Raw genomic sequence first — 25,309 nt, 5'->3', positions numbered from 1 at the left:
AAAGGAAACCAAGTGTCCGAAACGTTATAGGTTTGCGCATAGCTTTGGCGCACTAAGTGTTAACACGCAGATGCATGCTGGGAATGGGCAGAGGAAAACATGGCTACATAGTAATTATAGATCTTCCTCAGGCCTTTTACAATAGGCTGGGGGTTTGGGAAGAAACTCACATTCTAAAAACCCCAGGAAATGACAAAAACCCCAGGAAATGACAAAAACCCCAGGAAATGCTTAACTTGGATACTTTTCATTTTTGAATGTTTGTGTGACTTAACACTCCGGGGCCTAAATTTATGTAAAAATCATATTTTTCATGAACTCGAGTGCGTTGGGCCATACAGCACGTGAGGCCCTTTTTTTTTGTAGCAAATCTCTCGCACCCGTCTCTCCTGGAGCAGGCGGCATACTTCAGTATGCTCCACACGCATGAGAGAACGTCAGCTTAACACGCGTGTGCAGGAGGCTCCCGCTGAAAATAAAGAGCAAACCTCAGATATATGGCAAGGTCAGATGGTTTAATCCATTCTAGATATAAAGCTCCTGCCTCAAGCACGATGACATGGTATGATCCATCTTTAATGCCGCGTTTAAAGGCGAAAGCGTGGCCGGGTCCGAGTCGGATCTCTGGTTCTACGGCATGACTTGGTGGCCATATGGCTCCTTAACCAAGAGCTGGTTTCTAATTTACATAATAGGTGTTATTTGTAAAAAGGAGTCCTGGTGCAAAGTTCAAACATCAGACTCCATTAGTTGCCATGGTGATAAAAAGCGCTGCAATCATATTTTCAAATGAATCCTATTTGCCCGCTGTACAGCGCTGTGGAATATGACGGCGCCATATAGACCAATAAATAAAATTAAGAATAAAACTGCTTTTATAAAGTTATAAATGTTACAATCAATGTAAAAAGTTTCAAAATTTCAGACTAGGTGGGCCGAGTGGGCCTTATCTGCCCGGAATCATTTCTTGTAAGGTGTTCTTCAGACCAGCTCTGCCCTTCCTGGCGGGGAAAGCGTCCGGGGCTCCTCATTAGCACCGACCCGTAGAGTCCCACCGAAGAGCCCTGTGTGTTTCCCCCGAGCTGTTCCGCTCATGCGTAGCCCAGCGCCTCATGCTGACTGAACTCCCGACAGCTCACAGAGACCAGGAGATGCCCGACGAGTGGGATAAACCCCAGTATAACCATCACACCTTTTTGTCTCGTCTCCAGTCTTCCCCTCTTGGCCCTTCTCCCATCCCCAGATCGTTCTCTGCCCCCCTTTTGTCTCCATTTACCCTTCGCCCAGTCACCGTCTCTCCTCTATGCACCCCTCAGTCTCTCCTCCTCTCTACCATGTCTTCTCCCCAAGTCTTCCTCCTTCCAGTCGCTCACTCAGTCGCCCTTCCGCTGTCCCATTTGCCCCTCTTTCCTCAAATCTGCCATAGCATTTCCTTCCATCTGAAAGAGAGACTTCTGAGGACCCAAAAGCCTGCGTAACTTGACATCTTTTTGTCCATTCGTCCAATTAAAGTTATCAGCATCAACTAAAGACTCCACACCTTCCTGTCCCAACTCCTTCAGCCAACCTTTTTAACCCCTCGTTACCCCTTCCTCTAAGACTCCGCATTCAGGACGATTCTTTGGGGACTAGAATTGGAATTCCCATCACCAAATATAAAAAATGCACCCGAAGATTTTAATAAAGAACTGAAGATACTCTGTACTGTGCAATCAAACATAAAATGGCGGGACAAACAATGCAACCATTTAGATTGTAAGCTCTGTGGGGCAGGTGCATCTCGTATTTATTTTCTCCATTTTTTTAAACATTGTAATTATCACCCATATCCAGACCATAAATATACATTTATTTTATTTACTTTAAGTACGTTTAATATTAATATTTTTTTTTAGAAGAATTATAGATGTTCGGTTCTGATCCGTGTGGGAGAAACATTTTAAGAGGAAAAACCATAAAATAAGAATCCCGGAGACAGATAATGAATGTTAATCCGAACGCGGAGTGATAAATTATTCAGATTTGTAGGAATATGGAGTGGATTTGGGATGGCGCTCCGCTGCTCCTTCTTTTCAATATGGGATTCTCAGCAAAAAAAAAAGGGGGATTATTGTCTAAATCCTAATCAGTTCCATTAGAAGGGAGAATTCAATCTGCGAGCTTCCTTGCTTGTTTCAAAGGGATTTTATCGTCCCCCTGGTCACAGCGGGAGTCACGGATCACGGAAGCAAATTAACTTAACTTTATCCAATTATAAGAATCGAAAAGAAATCCGTATCTACGATTCGCCAATGTAGCGAGAGATCGCTGGTTTCTTTTAATCGCCTGCATTGCAAGCGACACGAATCATAATTCTCTTTTTACTTTCCTTAAAGCGCTGATTCTGATTGACCCCTGTTTGTCGAGGTGATCTTTAACCCTTGGAGTGCTGGGTGGTAGAGAAAATAGATTATGTTACACACTATTGTTCAAAAAAATTGGAGTCACTTAGAAATTTCCTTATGTTTGAAAGAAAAGCACATTTTGTCCGTTAAAATAACATGAAATGGATCAGAAATCCAGCGCAGACGGGGTTAATGCTGTAAATGACTATTGTAGCTGGAAACGGCTGATTTTTAATGGAATCTCTTCATAGGCGTACAGAGGCCCTTTATCACTCCCATCACTCCTGTGTTCCAATGGCCCTTTATCACTCCCATCACTCCTGTGTTCCAATGGCCCTTTATCACTCCCATCACTCCTGTGTTCCAATGGCCCTTTATCACTCCCATCACTCCTGTGTTCCAATGGCCCTTTATCACTCCCATCACTCCTGTCTAACCAATGCCTCTTTATCACTCCCATCACTCCTGTGTTCCAATGGCCCTTTATCACTCCCATCACTCCTGTGTTCCAATGGCCCTTTATCACTCCCATCACTCCTGTGCTCCAATGGCCCTTTATCACTCCCATCACTCCTGTATTCCAATGGGCCTTTATCACTCCCATCACTCCTGTGTTCCAAGGGCCCTTTATCACTCCCATCACTCCTGTGTTCCAATGGTCCTTTATCACTCCCATCACTCCTGTGTCCCAACGGCCCTCTATCACTCCCATCACTCCTGTATTCCAATGGGCCTTTATCACTCCCATCACTCCTGTGTTCCAAGGGCCCTTTATCACTCCCATCACTCCTGTGTTCCAATGGCACGTTGTGTTCGCTGATCCACGTGAAATATTATTACATGCTTTAATATGCATTCTTTAACCTAAAAACTTTTTAAAAAAATGAACCTGTAGGCGAAGCTGCAGCTCCAGTGACCGATGACACCACGTTTGGCAGCATGAAGTTGTTTGCAGTAAGAAATGCTTTGTAGCATGCACATGGGGGTCTTCTTATACTCCCCCTGAAACTCTCATGCAAGACATTGCTGGAGCTACCACTGCTGCAGGGAGGCTGTTAGTAAACCCGTTCAAGTTTTAAACTTTTTTTCTGTAAATTATTGAGGATTTAATGTATTAACCCTCATTATCATGAAAAAGATATTGGAAAAAAATGGCTAAAACATTGTGATTAATAAAAACTTGCAACTTTCTTTCTATGTCATGTGCCGATGGCTTTTGTCCTGTGTTCATTTTTATGATGGAATATCCACAAAAACATTTTTACATTCTTTTTCTTGTCCTCCTGCCCGTTTATGGACCAACATTTAGCCCCAGTATGCGACCCCTACCCTCTCATATATGCATCACATTTAATACAATTGGGTTTTACATATACTAAGGGATTCTGGTGTGAAGTTCAAAAAGTGGTCTTGTTGCCGTAGTAACTGGTGGAATGTCTCTGCTGATCTAAAACTTTGCACCAGAATAGCTGTTCACACATAAACCCCAGTAATCTTCCTCCTTCTGGATTAAGAGACACTTTTATATCAACTGTATCTCTGTTTATCGTCAAAGCCGTACAAGGCTACATATATATATATCTATCTATATATCTATCTATATATATACTGTATATACATATATAATGCCTTTTATCCATCCTGATTAATAAGTAGACATTCTGCTCGCTGCTGTAGGGGTCTTTCCTTGTACTGTAGCGCCACCTAGTGGCTAAAAGACATTATTGGGGGGAAAGGGAGCTTCACTTTATAAACAGTATAATGTCCCACATAGCCCCCCAATATGCATTCTATACTTTGACAAAAGGAAAATCAAGCAAAGATTACCTTCCTAAAATGTTGCAGCTCCAAAAAGGTGGTCTCTTTAGACCCCATGGAATTCTTTTGCGAGCCAGCACTGATAAGAGCAAGTAAACTGGAGATGCGTTTGGACAAATACAACTCTTACAAGTGAAGGTCGAAGGGGATGCTGAGCAAGCTCTCCATGGATTTGCGCTGGGGCAAAAAATGTATTTTAAAGGGTAACGCACCGCTGCTGTATGCATTAAAGTGCATATAATTGCTGAAGCATCCCTTTAAATATATTTTTTAACTTTAGAAAGAAAGAAAATAATAATTAAAATAATAAATGATAAAAATAGTAAAAAAAAATATAATAATTCAAAACAAAGAATACCTGCTCCTCTGGGTCCATATTAAGTTTGTTTTTAAAAAGCTGGGGAGTAGATCCAAGCAGACATTAATTAAATACAATGTTTTGAATAATTAACATTTTTTATTGGTTTAATGTTGTTACATTTGAAACAAAGAAAGGGATTTTGCCAGAAGATAAGATCCATTCGAATCATCTCATCTCCTCATTTTTTAAGCTGTCCTTGTCCTGTGTTAAGCATAGTTTAACAGCTCATCCCATACGTGTTGAAATTCCCTTACGGTATGATCCTTTACCAGTTCTGCTGGAAGGCAATTCCCGGTATCCACCTTGTCATCATGCACACTGGGTAATACTGAAACGAGAAAAGGAGATCTACAGAAATACACAACATCACAATGGGTGAGGACAGGGGGCAGTTCATCTGAGAAACCCTAATCCTGGGGCAGATATTGCCTGTGTTGACTTAGTAGAACAAATACTTTTAATGGATGCTGGACACCATTTTTCTACATTCATTAGCTACTGGAGGAAATGAGACTTCTGTCTTATTTAACTCCTCCCCCAGCTGCCTCTATGGAAAGCAGGAAGCATTCCTAGGTACACTTCCTGCACATGCTCAGTAGCGCTCCCATTGAAGCAGCAGCAAATTGCATGAACAGCGCTGCGGAATATGATGGCTCTATATAAATCAATCAATAATAATAATATATCAAAACTTCCAATGACTATAGTGGGAGTTCTACTGAGTTACGTCAAATAAAATCTTGGGAGTGTGACAGATCTGCTCTAAGTGTTATATGAGCGTATGTACATGTCCGGAAACTTCTGTAGGCAACTTCGCTAGAATTCTGTATAGAATTACTTCACTATCCCAGGGTTGGAGGGGCAGTTTTATTTTAGTGTGTGAAAGATATGACTATGGGTCAAACATAAAATATTTAATTTGTATTTTTTTTAAATCTATTGTAATTCAAAAAAATTATAATATTACAAATAATAATAATTTCACCCAACATCCACTTTCAGAGAGCGAGCACCTGTATTTTTAATTTAGTAATATTTGAGATAGTTAATACAATTTATATTAAGATTTTTACGATTATTTAAATAAATCAGTACTGAGTGCTCTCCAATATTGATTTCTCATCATGCGTGTAAAATTGTGTTTATTTATTGTGATGGAGCTTTTTCGCCACTAGATGGCGCTATATATGCATGTAGGCGCTGACATTTTTTACGTGGACATCTAATACTTTATTATTTTTATTACTTATTGTTTTATATAGCGCCATCATATTCAGCAGCGCTGTACAATGGGTAAACAGGACATAACACAGTATATAACAGAACAACTCGACTTACATAAACTATTTTTATTATTGTGCCTTGACGTGGCGGGTGGGCTTAATTATGCTTTGGACAATTCATATAACCAAAACCTCTCATTTATATTATGTTTATATATTGGTTGCCAACTTTATTAGGGTAAGAAGCGCAGACAGTTTTTTTTTGTATTATTACTACTATTATTATTGTCTTATAGACACTGATCTGATAGAATGTTTGCTGGGTATGAGGGGATCGCAGGGTTCTACGGCCCTAAAAGCCCCGATAATGTGTATAGAAACAGCAGAAAATTACTTTATAAATAAAACCCATTATTTTTCTTCTAAATGTCCTGCTCAGTTACACCAGTACCCTGCAACAGAGCACAAAGCCCCACCCCCAGCCACACCTCTAACCACACCCCTAAACCCAAAAGTCCTCATATTTGGCAATTTTTTTATGCAAACAAAAAAAGATTCTCAAGAATGAAAAAAATAAGATGTTCCACCGTGTGATCATTTGCCTTTGGCCAGCAAAATTATGGGAGATTATTCATTTGAAAATCACCTTAATATTATCATTAATTTATTTTATTATTTCTTTTAAATTTTTTTCTTGCGTGGGAAAAATCACGAGATTCATATGGAATAAAGGTGAAATAAGTAACAATGATGCTAGTCAGGAATAGATTACGTAAGCGAAATCGGTAAAAGAGCCTTCCGTGGCTCGGCGACTCCAATAATATATTAAATCCTGAAGCGCCCTCCTTGACAGATCCACTTAAAGGCTTTTTCTGAAAAAGCCACAAAAACATTAAGTGATATCATTTTTTTTCTAGAGCGAGCCATTAGTATTCGACGTTTCCCTGCTTTCTGGATGGTGGGCAAAGGATTATCGTTACCACAAGCGGAATGCGGCAGATCCCTGTAAGAACCACCTATATATCACTCAAGACTTATTGCCCATCTAGAAACCTTTCTCTAGTCCTTCGGTTTCGGGTTTAATGCCCCCACATACTGAACGCGGAGTGTTTTCACAGGTGCAAGAGACAAGATCCACTTATTTTTGGCAGGTTCTACGAATCAGTCATTTCTATTAAAAAAAAAACAACAAAAAAAAATCCCAGAAAAAGTTACCCCTTATGTATAAAGCTGTATTCTGCTCACAATTTTAATATTTACGGCACGGAATCATTTTTATTTCTGCTATGAATTTAAGACTCTAGAATTCTAACCCTTGTGATAGCGGAAAAAATAAATCATTTAGGACAGTTTGGAAAAAGGATTGAAAAAATATTATTAAGGAAAAAGATCCATGGAAAAAAATAAATTCTCCTTCATCTTGAAAAAAACCCCTAATTTTATCTCATTTTGCCTCAATAAACTCCATTTATCTGCAGACCTGGAGCCGCCGTTGCTGTCAGTCATGTGATATTTTGGGTGACTTTCCCGGCTCAAACACCGCACTGAGCTGACGCTTTATGGCGATGCTAATGAAGTCCGTTCCTCCATGAACAGCTAACCTACAATCCATGGCCAAGCAGCGATCGCCCAGTCTGTCCCTGGTAAGTAAGTCTGACCTCCTTTCCCATTGGATGTTTCATGATTACTATAACATTGGTCTATCCATGTTTCTCAGCAGGGCTGGTGCAAGGATTTTTGCCACCCTAGGCAAAACATAATTTTGCTGCCACCTGGCTCCACCCTCACAAGCCCCTCCCATTATACCACACCCCCTTTAGTCACTCCTCCCCATAGTGACCGCGAGAGGCTGCCTGCCTCCCATCAAGTGACCGCGGGTGCCTACTTTGCCTAAAGGTGGCGCCGGCCCTGGTTCTCATCTTCTTCTTCCTTTCCAGTTTTTTTCCGCTCTCCCCTCTTTAATTTGGCTTTGTAGTCACAGCAGGTTAACCCCTATTTAGTTAACGTGGCTTGCATCGAGTTAAAGAAGACCCCCCCCGAGGAGCACAGGGGATCCCTAGGTGGGCTGCAGGAAAACACAATGATATCCTTCAGAAAATGAGCATTAACACCAAAAAAACCCCACTTTTATTGTTTAAATCAGCTAATTAATAACACCTTACCATAAAATCTCTTTCATTGAAAATTTTATATATTTATGGGAGATTTTTGTGTCTCTCTTGGTTAGATATTCTTTGTAAAAAAAAAACAAAAAAACATACAATCTCACCATTAAAAAATATATGAGACGCTTTAATTGCGGGGGGGGGGGACAAACTTTTTTTGTTTTTCCCTTGGGGATATAAATAATTATTTAAAATATATATGGAATGTTTTTTGTTTTATTTTTTCCCCAGCTATATAACATATTTCTGACATGTGTGTTGAGGAGAGGATTAGTTACTTTACGATGCGGCAGGAAAAGTTAAAATAGCAATAAAAATAAGATTCTTTTTTTTTTTTTTTGACGGAGCTGAGAAAAGATGAATAATTCTCAAATAATTCTACTTAAAGTCAGCAATTATACAGACTAGTAGAGATAGTAGGTACACGTTTATAAAGCTCACACTTTTATTTTTTATTTAATGCCAAAAAATGGAAATAATGGGGGAAAAAAGATTTATGCTTCAGGGATGATATCCAGTTATTAAAAGCAACATTTCCAAACAGATTAGTAGTTTTAAATGCGATGCGAGAAATTCCATTAAAAAATCCATCTACAATAGTCATTTACAACATTAACCCCGTCTGCGCTGGATTTCTGATCCATTTCATGTCATTTCAATGGACAAAATTGGCTTTTCTTTCAAAAACAAGGACATTTCTATGTGACCCCAAACTTTTGAATCGCAGTTTATATCCATAATACTGAAAACACTTAAAAGAGATCATAAGCCAAACTTTTTATCGATATAGTATATAGAGATGAAAATAAAGCTGATTGTTGCGCATGGTTTACATGAACCGTATGGTCTGGGCAGAGAGATTTTACGCGCTGACGAATTTATTTTATTCTTTTTTTTGCCGGATTTTAGAAACATTTAGCTGTTGATGTGATAACCGGTCCTCTGTTATTTTGGCACAAAAGATGCAATAAATCCCGTTATTACGGACCACCAAGAAGGCAGCGTAAGAATGCGGTGATAAAAGGCCTTTTTATCGACAATTACCCCTCGGTACAGGATATTTATCCGTGAACGAGGCAGGGGGAGCTTCTGATAAGGGATATGGCTGAAAATCGAGAAATAAATCATACGGTAAGTGGTGGGCAAAGTCGGGTCCAACAAATCCAGAAAATGTGTGAAAAGCATTAACATATTGCGTAATATAAATAATAGATAATATATAATTATATTATCGTAAAATATAAATAATATATAATATATTATTATCCTATTGTATGATATAAATAAAAAATAATATATAATATAATATTATCTTATTGTATAATACAAATAATATAATAATATATAATAATATTATTGTAAAATATAAATCATAAATAAATAATATATAATATATTATTATCTTATTGTATAATACAAATAATAAATAATATATAATAATATTATTGTAAAATATAAATCATAAATAATATATAATATATTATTATCTTATTGTATAATATAAAAAATAAATCATATATTATTATCTTATTGTATAATATAAAAAATAAATCATATATTATTATCTTATTGTATTCATATATAAAAAATATAATAATAAATAACATAAATTGCATAATGTGCAAGATCGATTAATACGTTCTCGGAGGACAGATCTCAATCTTTATTTGAAGAAGGGGGATTATCAGTGATACATGTAACAATTTACATTTTCTCATTAGAGCCCTTCTGAAAAAATGGACCATTAAGAAAAATCATCCATTATAAGACAGATTTCAATCGAAAATCTGCTCGTTTTCTGAACAACTAAAAAAAAAAATTCAAAAAAAATCAGATGCACATTTTTTGGGGGTTGGAGACGTGTAATACGCTCATAATTTGATGCAAAATGGTAAAAAATATTTGTGATAATTAGATGGAGGTGGGTGATGACATAATAATCCTTCATGCCCCCCCCTCACTCCCATGTACTTATTGTACTTTTTCATTGTCTTCTTGTCTTGATGAATATCCAATTTTTTTTATGAGCACCTAAGGAAAGACAGAAAAAGTTCCAGCAGGGAGGGACTGAAGATTTAAATCGGCTCTGGCACTTTAAGGCCAGCGGATGATAAATTGCGTACAACATTTGGATCTTACCTGCAATAGAGGTATGGAGGAGGCACCATGGGATGGCGGCCCACTGGACGCTGTCACGGTTTGTCCAATGACCAGTCCGAGCCTGTGCTCTCCAGTTATATAACGGGGCTAGTAAATTATCCATAAAAAATATCCACTCTCTATATAAAGTGCATTGCCCTTGGTACAGCGTTGTGAAATTGTAATATTTGATACTATGTTTAATTTTGATGCCGCCTATGGATAGTTTGGGAATCCATCTGGTAAGACAGTTGTGTTTGCATTGCAGATTGCAGAATAAATAAAGCCAAATGCATTCGGCGTGAAACACTGGTTGAGGTCATGACTGTTTCATGCGCCACTTGGCTCGGTGCTTGCGCGTGTAAATAAAATACAAAACAAAAAAAAAGCGTTCGAAGCTTCGAGGGTTGATGGATCTCTTGGACACTTGGCAGGCGTTTGGCTCTCAAACTCTCTAATCACTCATCTTTCGAACATTTCGTGAACCCCAAAAATCAGCCGACGCTTTCTTTCCGAAGAATGACTTCATGCCGAGCGTATGCAGCAGCTGCCGGCCGTTCTGCGCTGGTGAAAGGATGTTTCCCACTTGTGAAAAAAGATTCATCCAATTGTAAATCGGAACGTGTAGACTTTATATCTAAAGAGAGAAGAGATGTTTTTTTAATGTAAAACCACTGCATCCTCTTCTTGGCTACTTTGTCCAGAAATGTAGAGATTGTGAAGACGTTGTATCCCTGATTGATGGACCCAACGAAGGTTACCCATCAAGGTTCACTGTCCATACCTTGCAATGGTAGCTTTCCATAGTATGTCTCTTTGTGAGTCCCCCAGCTCCAGCAACATGGTCCAAACCCCTCTGTAAAGACTAAAATACAGCAGCAGGAAACCTAGATCTTAAAATCTTCCAGAATAGGAGGTATAAGAGTAAATATGCGAGTTACAATGGATCAACCCAAGTTAAGGAAGGCCTGGCCGATACGCACCTCCAGGAATTAGGTGTTCCCTAGATTTGTAGGGAGTGGTGGAGAGCGGAACAAGACAAGTTCTTGAAGCTCTTCTGCTAGGCCACCAAGGATTGCGGCCCGGTACAAGGACGAACTACAAGGACGAGAAGTTGATCAGCAGTGGCGGAGGTCACAGAATCTTAGTTGTAGCTGATAAGCAGGGTATGGAGAAAGAGAGAAAGAGAAGGGAATGAAGATGTCAAAAGGAGAGAGAGTAGAGTACGAGAAAGAGAGAGGAGTAGAGAGAGAAAAAAGACAAGGATGGAGAAGAGGAAAGAGGAAGAAGATGGCAGCTATAAGAAAGAGCCAACGGTCAAAGATTGGCCAGAGGAGGAACGAGGCTATTTGCAGCTATATTGTACTCATCGGACTGAAGCAGCTGCAGATGGCGAGGCTGAAAACACGTTCATTTGGCAAACATTTTATGAAACCCTCCAAATCTGAATTTCTTCCTATTTTTTGTGGTTTCTATTGGCAGGTCACCGGCAAATGTCTCAGAAAGGGCCTGCCGGTCATGGGCATGTCGGAGACTGAGTGATGTAAGATATAAGAGCTTCTCTCCAGGATGTCTGCCCGAGGCTAGAGCCAAAGCAACACTATGGAGGTAGCATGATCGTAAGGAGGAATAAATGAATGAAAATACCCAAAAGTAGGTGAATTACTTCATAGATTATAACGTCTATCAATGAAGCAGCAAAGCTAGGTGCCAGATTTATTAATTGCATTAATTGGAGGTGGAAATAACTATATCTTAGTGAATTCTCAGTCTTGTTTGATGAGTCTTTAGTTGAAGTTGATACCTTTTTTTGGACCAACATAAAAAAATGTAAAGTTACGTAATCTCCCTGGACCTCACGAGAAGAGGTTAACGCTTCAGATGGAGTCATTCCATCTTCCATCATGGCTTCCATGTGAAGAACAGATTCTTAAGATATTTTCTATTGGGCCAATACAGCTACATTTGTTGTTTCTTATAACAAGTGGTTGGAGGAGGCATAGCACCCTCTATTGACTTGAATGGACCCCATTAAAGTCTATAGACCTATTCAAGGAAATGCAGGATGCAATATATCCTCCAACCACTTGGGGCCACTAGTGCATAACAGTAGATGTAGATGTTAAACCATATCAACTAAAAAATAAAAAAAGTATGATTAACAGGATGATTTTTTTTTGAGTGCCAACCATGTATGTATTCCTAGTTCTATGATACCATCCTGTGATCCCATCTCATACGTCGTGGCACGTTCAGCTTTCCCCTTTGCGATCGCTGCAAATGATCATAGAAAAAAATGTAACACAGTGAACGCTGTCGATCTTCCCCACCCTGGTCGCCAGTCTTCCGTTAAAGAGAAAAAGCCATGAGTTTACTTTCAAGTGCCCAGGCTTCCTCTTACAATGACGAGAAGGCTGCAGATTGGTCTTGTTGAATTCATATTGGAGTCTGTTGTTTGTTCATTCAAACCGTTTTTATTGCATTCAAATCAGTGCCAGGATCCTTAGTTATTTGAACTTCTTCAATTACTTTAACTCCTCCCTCAACTGCCTCCATGGAAAGCACAGAGCATACTGCAGTATGCTTCTTAGGCATGCTCAGTATAACTTAGGTTGGTTTTGGATAGGAGCTGATCTCCCCGCAAAATCAACGGCAGTAGCCAATCATATGTAAGCTGTCTGAACACAGATGCAATTAACTGCTGCTTCATTGACTTCAATGGGAGAACTACTGCGCGTGTTCAAGGTTCCAGTCACCATGTAAATGCTGCCTAAGGTACTGTAAGGTAATGTAAATCTTTACATTGAAGCAGCCCAGCAACAATTGCCCCTAACCCGTTTGCCACCTTACCCTTTTCTTCTCACCAAGGCAACCAATGGCCCATTGAACTGGAATTATCTGAAACAAGAGCTTACGTGAAATGAAAGGATGTTTTAACTTACTGATTGTGTGGTAGATACGTGGAACAGCCTCCCAGCAGGAGTGATAGAGGATAATACAGAAAGGGAATTTTAACATGCGCGGGATAGACATACGGCTCCTGAATCTAAGACGAGACCAACGACTGATTAAGGTTTGAGTCTTTACAGCAGGAGAAACGGGCGACTAGACGGGGAGAATGGGGTCGATCTGCCAGCAAATTCTATGTTTTTAATATTCCATTTCTATGGTAATGCTTTGTACCAGTATAATCCTTTCTAAATAACCCTCCTTTCCACCGGCCACCAGATGGCGCCACTAAATCACTCCATGGAAACATCAAAAACCTTAGGTTCCATGTCGGCATGGAAACTGGTCAAAACATGTTGAATATTAACCAAAAGAGACTACAAATCCTAAAAATCAGCCATGGGAGAAAAAAAAGGCGAACAGGGTATAAATTGCCATTTTTTTTAACACACGGTTTCAGAATGTGGTGTGCCAGACACAAATGATTTCGCTACCAATACGTGAGCTAAGATATAGCTTTTAAACAATTCAGTGACTTTTATTAGGCCAACATAGAAAAAATTTAACCTTCCAAAAACCTCTGGGACCTGACAGGAAGAGGTCAACTCTTTAGATGGAATCAATCCATCTTCCATTATGGCTTCTGTCTGAAGAATAGACCTCGGAAGTCTAATACGCCTACATCCATTAATATATATTTTATTATATATATATGTACCTGGTCCTCAATGGATGATGATTTGAATGGACCCCATTCAAGTCAATGCAAGATGCAATATATCCTCCAACCACTTGAGGCCACTGGTGCACAAGAGTATACGTCGATCAGAAACTAGATCTATTGGAAAGAAACATGTTTCTGATTCTGGTTAACCATCTTTAACTCTTTCTGGAACACTGGGCGCCACTCAACTGATGTAATAATGCCTAGAAATTTCCAGTGTATACAAAACAAACCCGCAACAATGGGCTTCCTTTATTTGTGCCATGTAGCCCGATTCCGAGGCAAGCATGGGGTTTTGTCCCGAGTTCATATAATAAGTGATGTATTTGTAGTATAAACTATCATCTCAAAGACTATGAAGAAGGTTCTTTGTCACTTCCACAAAGGATCTTACTATATGAAATACAAAAATATGCAAGATTCAATCAGGTGGAGAAGTCTTCGAGAAACATTATTACTGCTCATGGGTGCTTAATGATAAGATATGAGAGCGGCTGCCGACACTCGAAGATGAAGCCCTTAGCGTGGAACGGTGACCGCTTGTAACTGTATTTATTTCATACAACTACCTATAGGCTGTACACTTGGGTGGCTTTAATATTTTAAGTTAAGTTTTTAGTTTGAATACTTATAGGAGTTGAGATCAGTGGCAGCCTGTGGCAGAGCCAGCATCAGCTAATCGATTTTCTGCCCTGAAGACTGGCCATCTGGAACATCAGCGGGACCCACCATGATGTAAGCGGGACCCACCGATGTCTATGGGACCACCCTCGACTGACGTCAGCGGGACTTCCTGCCGGCATTCCGCAAGGGGGGCTCCGTATAGCCGGAGCCATAAGGTTCCCAGGTATGCTATACTACTGTAACATAACATATATGGCTCTGCAAAACCAGGAACAGCCTCCCAGCAGAAGTGGTAGAGGGTAATACAGTGAGGGTATTAAACATGCATGGGATAGACATACGGCTCCTGAATCTAAGACGAGACCAACGACTGATTAAGGTTTGAGTCTTTACAGCGGGAGAAACGGGCGACTAGACGGGGGCCGGATGTGAATAATTCTTATAATTAAAGTATTTTAAAAAAAGACCAAAAAAAGCATCAAAATCGATATTATGTCTGAGAAAACCTGGATTTTTGGAAACAATTCATTATTATTTCTGAACACACAGACTTTATGGAAGTGCGTTCTTTGGAGTGCGGGCACTTGACAATGTAAAATTAAACATTTTCAGCTGGAACGTTCCCGGAACAAATACTTTCAAAAGCTTTTGGTGAAAAAGAAATCTAAATTGTCTTACGGGGTTGTGAAGGAGATCAAAGGCTAAAAACCTCCTGCCGGAATACGTTTCATAAAGAGACCATTAAGTGGCCTAATCTTTCCTTTGAAAAATATTCACTCTTTGCCATGAATCGTCTGCTTCGCGACTTCATCGGTTACTCAATTATTTCTTCTTAAAGGGATAGTACGGGGGAAAAAAATGAAAGGTTCCCACTTTGATCTGAAACTGCCCATAATGTCTCATTTTCACCCAAAACGTTTTACTAAATTTGCTTTGACTGGTTTAGAATTCTAACTAACCCAACCAGACTTTATCTGATCGTATGGCGGAAATCGATAGAAGTTTTTGTTTTGTTTCACGTGGTGGATTAGTTAGGGGGCAATTTGACTTTGTTTTTCCGGGGGCTTCTAATTTTTTTTTTGCTCTCTTTTATTTTATTTCCAGCAATTCCCCCCCAATAATTTACTTAATTCTAAAGCTAACTTTTTTGTGCTTTAAATGGCACTTTATATATTATCCTCTTTATCTTTTTATATATATAGATATAGATAAAAATGATATCTTTTAAATACAAATTTTTAAATTATTTTAATTATTAATTATCAATTATCTTAAATGTGACAAACAATATTTATCCAACTTATCTTAGTTCTCCAGACAAATCAATTTTATATCAGGTGATATTTGCTTTATCATGGATTCATTTTGTTTAACTGCCAATCAATTTTCTCTAACTCGTTGGCATCCTGTGTATAAATGAGTCTATTCACTAAGAAGTCAAGAAGAAAGTAGAGTTAAATTATGCAAAATACTAGCAAAACAACTCTTTTATTGACTATTTGAGAGTACATGAGAGCAACAGCGACTTAAAAACTCTCGTGTCTCATGTGAGGGCATGCGAGTTGAATTGGAATTTGCAGGTTATCACATCAAATATATATATATATATATATAGTATACTTTATATATAATACTTTGGGTTTAATTAACCTAATTATACTATCAACCTGTGCTCGGTGAGATGAGGGTGTTAAAAGATAATAAAAATACCAATGGGGTATTTTTATTATACCATTTTATTTTACCAATTCATTGATATATTTTAAAGTTGATTTTATTAATGATTTAAAAAAAAAATCAAGCAAAATTTGAAACATAAAATTGTATATAGTATTTAGAAAAAACACATCTGAATCTGGTTTCCTTTAAACTAATGTTTTATGAACCGCTTCACCGATCTTGGATTAAATTTAGTACTTGACGTTAATCTCTTTCACATGAATACACAATATAAATGTTTTTTTCTAAATTGTAATTTTTATTGAATATTGTAACAGCCATGTACAAAAAGTTCCGGAGCGGAATTTAGGGGAATATCTCCTAACCCAATGTGTGTGACACCCAGAAATAAGTCAAGCTGTCACCATACATGATAGAATTTTTTTCCCCCAGCAAGCGAGTTTAAGTGAAATTTCAAAGGGATCTCCAACCATTTTCTTTCCGCTCGTTTCAGATAAAAAATACGTTTTCCAAAATATTTAATGTTTTATTTTTTACCTCAGTTTTTTTTTCAGGCAGCTGCATATTTGTATGATTCTCACTCCGTTATCTAATAGACAAACACCCCGGCTCCTCATCATACTATAGAATGGCTCAGTCGTAATCGTCCTGTCGGACTCTGTGACTAATGAAAGTCTATGGAGGAAAGGACTTCATTAGCATTTCCATAAAGCATCAGCTCAGTGCGGTGTTTGAGCCGGGAAAGTCACCCAAAATATCACATGACTGACAGCACCGGCGGCTCCAGGTCTGCAGATAAAGGGAGTTTATTGGAGCAAAAAAAAAAACAGGCTCTTGTCCCTGGCCGCTGAGAGTTGTTATTGTACACAGCACTGGGGTTTATTACTGTATGCATTGGTGGGGCTATTATTATGTATACAGCGCTGGGGGTTATATTACTGTATACAGCGGGGGGGTTATATTACTGTATACAGCGCTGGGGGTTATATTACTGTATACAGCGCTGGGGGTTATATTACTGTATACAGCGGGGGGGGTTATATTACTGTATACAGCGCTGGGGGGTTATATTACTGTATACAGCGCTGAGGGGGTTATATTACTGGATACAGCGCTGGGGGTTAGATTATTGTATACAGCGCTGGGGGGTTATATTACTGTATACAGCGCTGGGGGGGTTATATTACTGCATACAGCGCTGGGGGGTTATATTACTGTATACACCGCTGGGGGGGTTATATTACTGTATACAGCGCTGGGGGTTATATTACTGTATACAGCACTGGGGGGTTATATTACTGTATACAGCGCTGGGGGGTTATATTACTGTATACAGCGCTGGGGGGTTATATTACTGTATACAGCGCTGGGGGGTTATATTACTGTATACAGCGCTGGGGGGTATATTACTGTATACAGCGCTGGGGGGTATATTACTGTATGCAGCGCTGGGGGTTATATTACTGTATACAGCGCTGGGGGGTTATATTACTGTATACACCGCTGGGGGGGTTATATTACTGTATACAGCGCTGGGGGTTATATTACTGTATACAGCACTGGGGAGTTATTATTGTACACAGCGCTGGGGTTATTATTGTATACAGCGCTGGGGGGTTATACTTACAGAGATTTTTCATCGTTAAGTTGCTGATAGCTGCTGATTGGTTCAGGCAGTCTTTGGAAAGGTGGAGAAGAAGAGGGAGAAGGTAGAGAACCTCAGTAGAGAACATTGATGAGATAATGCTGGTTTTACCGTATAAATGAACGTATTTATCCTGTACTTGCATTAGCAGAGCCTCTCAGCGTAATGTTTATAACCACACAACATAATTAATACACTTCTGACACTGAAAGGGTTAAGAAATGTTCATTTATCTCTGTTTCTGACTTTTCTGCTAATTTTGCTCCATCCCGCTAAGTGGAAATGACAGGAATCACACAAGAAATGTATTTAGTCATTTTCCAAAATAAAAACATGAGTGATAATCCCTCACTGCTATATCGCATTCAGCATCTAAGCTCAATATTTTATTCTGGGGCCAAAACGCATCAGCCTGGCGGGCCGCCACGTGAAAATGGATATAAAGCTTTAAACGTTTTCCATGGGGATCCCCACAGGAAACGCACTTCAATAAAAAGTTATTGGCTTAATAGCATGTCCACCCCGTACTGCTGATATCATTAGCCCATTATTTAAATGGAGCGCAAATACACCATCGTAATTGGGATTTTGGCATTGTAAGCGAAGTGGTAAAATGGCTTCATATTGCAAAGGTCACTCAGATGACAAAAATAATGTATTTTATAAACATATTGTGCCATCAGCAAGGAATAAGGGTAAGGATGTGTATATATGTGTTTATATGAGGATGTGTAAAGGTGTATATATGTGTTTATATGAGGGTGTGTAAGGGTGTATATATATATATATATATATATATATATATGTATATTTGAGGGTGTGTAAGGGTGTATATATGTGTATATATGAGGGTGTGTAAGGGTGTATATATGTGTTTATATGAGGGTGTGTAAGGGTGTATATATGTGTTTATATGAGGGTGTGTAAGGGTGTATATATGTGTTCATATGAGGGTGTGTAAGGGTGTATATATGTGTTTATATGAGAGTGTGTAAGGGTGTATATATGTGTTTATATGAGAGTGTGTAAGGGTGTATATATGTGTTTATATGAGGGTGTGTAAGGGTGTATATATGTGTTTATATGAGGGTGTGTAAGGGTGTTTATATGTGTTTATATGAGGTTGTGTAAGGGTGTATATATGTGTTTATATGAGGGTGTGTAAGGGTGTATATATGTGTTTATATGAGGGTGTGTAAGGGTGTATATATGTGTTTATATGAGGTTGTGTAAGGGTGTATATATATGTATATATGAGGATGTGTAAGGGTGTATATATGTGTTTATATGAGGATGTGTAAGGGTGTATATATGTGTTTATATGAGGGTGTGTAAGGATGTATATATGTGTTTATATGAGGGTGTGTAAGGGTGTATATTTGTGTTTATATGAGGTTGTGTAAGGGTGTATATATGTGTATATATGAGGGTGTGTAAGGGTGTATATATGTGTTTATATGAGGGTGTGTAAGGGTGTATATATGTGTTTATATGAGGTTGTGTAAGGGTGTATATATGTGTATATATGAGGGTGTGTAAGGGTGTATATATGTGTTTATATGAGGGTGTGTAAGGGTGTATATATGTGTTTATATGAGGGTATGTAAGGGTGTAAATATGGCCATCGCAGCCCTCCCTACTGAATAAGCTGTCATCGATGTTAGTTCATTGGTAAGCTGCCCAAGGTCTGACCCTGGGCAGTGTCCTTGCTGCCCCCATCTCGGTGGCCTCTGTCCAATACGCCGAGTACCAGGTTATGATGTCATATAAGCATCTAATGATACATACACTTTGTTAAACAATATCTATCAACATGTTGTAGAAAGAAACCCAATGCATGATATTTCTTTCAGCTCGAGCAGTTAAAAATGAAGTTCAACATAGAAAAATGCTAGTTCATGCATTTGGCCTCATTTGACCTGCAGGAGTCGGACTGAAAAATATTCCCATGGAAGTTGCAAGGAATATTAACAAGCTCAAAATCAGCGGGAAACCACCAGCCCCCCCCCAACTATTGTCACAGATTATGGGATGTGAATGATTGTGACGCCAGCGCTGGTGTAAACTGAGCTACAGAAATCAACTGGTTTTTCAGATATGGTTGAAAACCTCCCACTTAATTGAACCCGCTTCGACACAAGTGTGGGTCTTAATGATGGGGCCAAAAGGACAAGTACTGTGGGCCTCTTAGGTAAGCGTGATGTCACTTTTCGCCTGCATTAAAGACGGCCCCGCTGCACTGTGAGGCAGGTGGTTTCCATTATCCGTATTTCATCGGCTGCATGGGTGTCCCTTTTATGCTTTAAATTGTAATCCTCCGTTTTGCTTATATTAGGTGGTGGGACAAATCAAAATTCCATGGTTTTCTGTGAGGTCGATTTATTAAAGTGTCTAAAATAATTGCTTGACAGACCAGTTCGACAGACTAAGAGGATTTGGAGAGATTTTTATCTCACTTCATTAGTCCCGGCCGGCCATTCAGAGCCAAAATTCACATTTAAACCTTTAAATAAATTTTAGTCACAAAGAAACATGAAAGGTTAAAATATAATAAATTAACTACAGCAATCCATGTGTATATATATATATATATATATATATATTTTATATTATAATTATATATATATATTACATTTTATCATTTTATATTATAATTATATATATATTACATTTTATATTATAATTATATATATATATATATATATATATATATATATATATATATATATTACATTTTATATTATAATTATATATATTTATTACATTTTATATTATAATTATATATATTTCTTACATTTTATATTATAATTATATATATATATATATATATTACATTTTATCTTATAATTATATATAAATATATATAATATATATATTACATTTTATCTTATAATTATTTATAAATATATATATATATATATACCATAATATATATATATATATTACAGTTAATATTATAATTAAATATATATATATATATATATATATATATATATATACAGATTTATCAAAAAAATATAATTAACAAAACAGCCGCTTTTGATTAGAATATAAAAGTTGGTATAAACTAAAAAAATATTTGCGAATATGAACTTAACATTTTGCCTCTCAAATTAATTAACATTAATATTACCTTATCTAATATATTATTATAATTATTATGTTTCAATCATTCTTTTAATTCTTTGCATTTCATACAGATTTTCCCCTTTGAAGTGATCTCGGTTTTTATTTACTTTTAAAATATATAGTGATAAAAAAAAATTGGATATGGACTCGACATTTCCCCTCTCAAATTAAGGATAGTAGATTACATTATTATGTAATATATTATCATTAGAATTATTAATCACATTTGTAATTCATCAGTAACCCATATTTTTATTTACTTTTTTAAAATAGTAGAGCAATAAATGCTAAGATGAGAGGAAGACATTTTTCTCCCGTGCGTTATTAACAACAGAAAAATTTCAAAGACAAAAAGATTACAAAATTCTTATGATTTTTGCTTACGGTAATTTATTTTATTTCCTGTTTTGTGCGGATACTTTTTTATAGTGTATATTTCCATTTTGCTGCTAATTTTTTTTACACTTTTTACGCAATCTGGAGACATTCAGAAATATTTTTTTAATAAATAATTCTGGATTGAGGTTTCAGTCGGCTTCAGATTGTGTGACCTCAATCACCCCGAGATTGGGGTAAATTCCCTGGAATTTGGGGGCTGACAGTTCCTATGTATGACTATTTGGTTATTATATTTTTTCAGCTTATGTTATTAAACACAATTCATTGATATGATCGGTATTTTGGCCCTAGAGTTTATTTTCTCTAGTGCTGCACCCATCACGTTTCGTACATACTAAGCCTGCCAAGTGTTTTAGTGAGATAAAATATTATATATTTACTATGAATTTGGAGAGATGCTTCAATTGCTCCAGCTTGTCCCGCTAACAGCCCTTGGATCAAACTTCAAAGTGCCCGGAGGGGTAGGTTATACGCCGAGCACTCCTTCCCTGTGCTAATATTAGTTTGTTTTAACAATCATAACCTGAGGTCAAGTCTTTCCTGCTTAATAATATCCAACCCTCAGATAAAGACTTTACTATATACATGGATCCTCAATCCATTCATTCGACTCAAGAATATACCTTTTTATAAGTGCAATGAACCAAAAATCCTGGATTTAGCTCAAAATCGGACGCCGCCCAGGTTTGAATAATCACTTGACGTTCAGATTTTGGTCGATCGGTTTGCACATCTTTCTTTTACAGAAGTCAACATTGCCAGGTGACATGTCTATGGCGATTAAGAACATTGCCCAGTAATATGGTACACGGGCTTGATAATCAGGACCTGAGAAGCTTTAACATTAATTGTGTAAAGATCTGTTACTTTTTTGATACGAGGGTATGGCGTTTACAACTGGAGGATGCCAGGATTCTTGGTGGGTTTCAAGAGTTTCCTCAGCATGCAGGGCCATCTTCAGTCTTCTTCCAGCAAAAGCTCACTGAGGTTGGTCCTTCATAACCCAGAGTCGGTTGAAATTGCAAGTCTACTGCAAACCCCCACCTTAGTGAGTGGACCCCATAGAGGTCTTAATTGTTGTCTTCATTACATGTCAACAGTAACACTCCATCACTTCGTCTTTAAGGCACCACCATAGTCTTCATGGTCATGGTCTCATCATCATTTAGGCCACTTCCATGTCTTCATTCTACTCCAACATTTTTATTGTCCCACCATGTAATCATCCATAATCCGAGTCTCCATTACTGTATCCAAACATTTTCCCAACATTATCTTCAACTCATCAACATTCCAGCTTTGTGTTTCCATTAAAACCCAATATCCTCATCATCGTGATGTCTCCATCCAAGAACATGTCACCTTTCCACCTCTGTATGGTCCATCCATATCTCTACATCTCACCCAGACGCCCCATCCGCTCTGCGTTACAGCTTTGGGATATTTTTTATATTAAAAAGTAGAAGGACTTCGTTTAACTTCGGAATCATAGATGCTGAGATGGTGCTACCAAAAACTTAGAGCCGCCATCAGCCTAAGATGCCCCTCAGAGGACGTCCATTCGGTGAGACAGGTTCGTTATAAACTTATAGTAATAATGAGTTCCTTAATTTATGGATAATTTTATTTTCATTATTTGTGTTTGCGATCGGGCCCCTTTACTTAGGGCCCCTAAAAACCTTGAGCGACCCTTGCCTAAGGGAACTGGTATGTGTTATTTCCTCAGTTTAATTACACGAAAACAACACAAGGAGCATGTTCAGTTTCTCTGGTTTTGAAAAATAAACCTTTTATAAACCTTTTTTATTACTGGACATTTTCTCCCTAATGGGATGACTAATGTAGGAGTGATTTAGTTCGCAACAAAAAAAAACTTCATCCGAGGGTTCCTTCCTAAATCACAGAAAAGCTCTAATGAGCTCCGGCATTCTTATTAAAAGACACATGCAACATTAGTCAGAAAGTCATCTCACGGCAATCTAATGATAAATGAAATAAAGCATAAATCATTCCAACGGACTTTAGTCTTCAGCCTGTTTTTGGAATGCAGTGGTGGTCTTGGCATTGCATGAAGCCCCCTGTTTCTTAGGCACCCCTGGTGCTCAAGTTCCAGTTGGCTCTAATAACATCTGCTCTGAAAGGGGACCATTTTTTATCACTAGTATCAGATTAAAAATAAGTTTAGCTTTTTGTTTTTTAAACTAGTTGTAGTTTTTTGCCCCATAATATAATGTTTTCAGGCAGCTGCATATCAGCCGTTTGTATGATTCTCGCTCTGTTATCTGACCCCCGATCTACTAAACCCCCCGACTCCTTGTCATACTGCCTGTGGGGAACAATAGAATGACTCAGTCTTAATCATCCAGCTGGACACTCTGGCCAATAAAAGTCTATGGAGGAACAGACTTCATTAGCATCGCCATAAAGCATCAGCTCAGTGTGGTGTTTGAGGTGGGAAAGTCCCCCCAATTATCATATGACTGACAGCAACGGCGGCTCCAGATCTGCAGATAGAGATGGTTTATTGGGACAAAATGTGATAAAACCAAAAAACACTGACCAACATTACTGTATACAGCGCTGCTGCTTCTTTCATGCTCAATCCCACTCTCTCTCACTCTCAACCACGTTTTCTTACTCTCTCTCTGCCTACCTTCTCCGCTGACCGCTTCGGTGTCCCTGCCTCCTTGCCCCGCACCTCTGCTTCTTCTCTAACATCTTGTTGTTCTTCTTCCTTCCTCCGCTTCTTCGTGGACTTGACCTCCTGGTGAAATTCTGTAAAATGATTGAGCCTCCTGACATCCTCTCCCCTGATTGGAGGAACGTAAGAGAGGGTGTGCCCAGATGCTCTGCCATCTTGCAAAAGTTCACCATGGTCAATAATGACTTAATTGTGAGGTCTACAGGAGACCTCACAATTAAGTAATTATTGCGTCTATTGGGACCTCTATGAGTCTGGAACAAGACACCAAATTTGAGTGCATGGTGTTAAAAAAAATATCTCATAAACAATTTTAAATCTTAGTTTTCTGTGATTTTTAGTTAGAACAAACTATTATAGATTTGTTGTCAGTGTATTTATTGATGAGTAGATTTTATACTGAAGTCGCCGATCTATCTTGTTTCAACAGAAACTTAGAATCATAGACTTTGATGTCAGGCAATTTTTAACTCTATAGAAATAGATTTATGAGAATCCCAAGATTCCTTGCATGTGTCCAACCACTGTTACATTTGAGGTAACATTGTTCACAATCCTTTTACATCATTATTTTATTTAATTTGTTACGTAATTACCGTTAGTATTGTTTTTGTAATATTCTGACAAATAAAACTTCGTGTCAGAAGTGGCCGCCTCCAGGGGAGACTGCGACCTGAACGCAGCGCCTTAGACTGCTCGGCCATCCTGACTTCCTGGCTGATTGTCATGTAACACACAGGATTATGAGTTGGTCAATATTGTGTGCAAGTTAAATGTGTTTTTTTTATTATTTGCATTTCATTTATTGTTAAATTAGTATTTTTTTCCTTGTTCAATTATTTAATTTCAGTGAGAAAATATGATGTCAGAAGTGGGATTCGAACCCACGCCTCCAGAGGAGACTGCGACCTGAACGCAGCGCCTTAGACCGCTCGGCCATCCTGACTTCCTGTATTGGTTGCCGACATGCCTGGCTTCTGACTTTCTACCTGTCTGAAATGCTTATCATGGAACCAATAATCATTATTCTGGCCTCCTGGGGAACGTCCACTAAATGGCGGAGCTTCCAGGCACACCCTCTCTTCTGACTGGAGGAATGGAAGAGAGGGTGCGCCCAGAGGCTCTGCCATTTGCGGAAGTTCACCATTAATGACTTAATTGTGAGGTCTCCCGTGATGAGTGTGGAACAAGAATCCAAATTTGAGTTATGTTAATAAAAAAATATCTGATAAACAATTTTTAAATCTTAGTTTTGAGGGATTCTACCCACAACCTAAAGTTTTTAGGCAATAGATTGCCGAGTTTCGCTATTTCAGGGGGGAATAGACGGACTTTTATTTTTATTCTTACCTGATAGTTTGTGGGTTT

At 38.2% G+C, this 25,309-nt stretch overlaps 1 long non-coding RNA gene and 1 other non-coding gene across 2 annotated transcripts; both read right to left on the bottom strand.

The window, feature by feature from the left end:
* Positions 1-1,425: 1,425 nt before the first annotated feature.
* Positions 1,426-4,320, bottom strand: LOC128497303 (uncharacterized). Its single transcript, XR_008354293.1, has 3 exons — positions 4,212-4,320; positions 3,257-3,472; positions 1,426-2,428 (listed from the first exon to the last, which is right to left on the bottom strand). It is a non-coding gene; the product is annotated as an uncharacterized LOC128497303 (long non-coding RNA).
* A 20,484-nt stretch (positions 4,321-24,804) lies between these two features.
* TRNAL-CAG (transfer RNA leucine (anticodon CAG)) lies at positions 24,805-24,887 on the bottom strand. Its single transcript has one exon. It is a non-coding gene; the product is annotated as a tRNA-Leu (tRNA).
* Between the last annotated feature and the right edge of the window lie 422 nt (positions 24,888-25,309).

The sequence above is a fragment of the Spea bombifrons genome, chromosome 5 (assembly GCF_027358695.1).
Source record: "Spea bombifrons isolate aSpeBom1 chromosome 5, aSpeBom1.2.pri, whole genome shotgun sequence".
Lineage (NCBI taxonomy): Eukaryota > Metazoa > Chordata > Amphibia > Anura > Pelobatidae > Spea > Spea bombifrons.
This window is presented reverse-complemented; position numbering and strand designations above follow the sequence as displayed.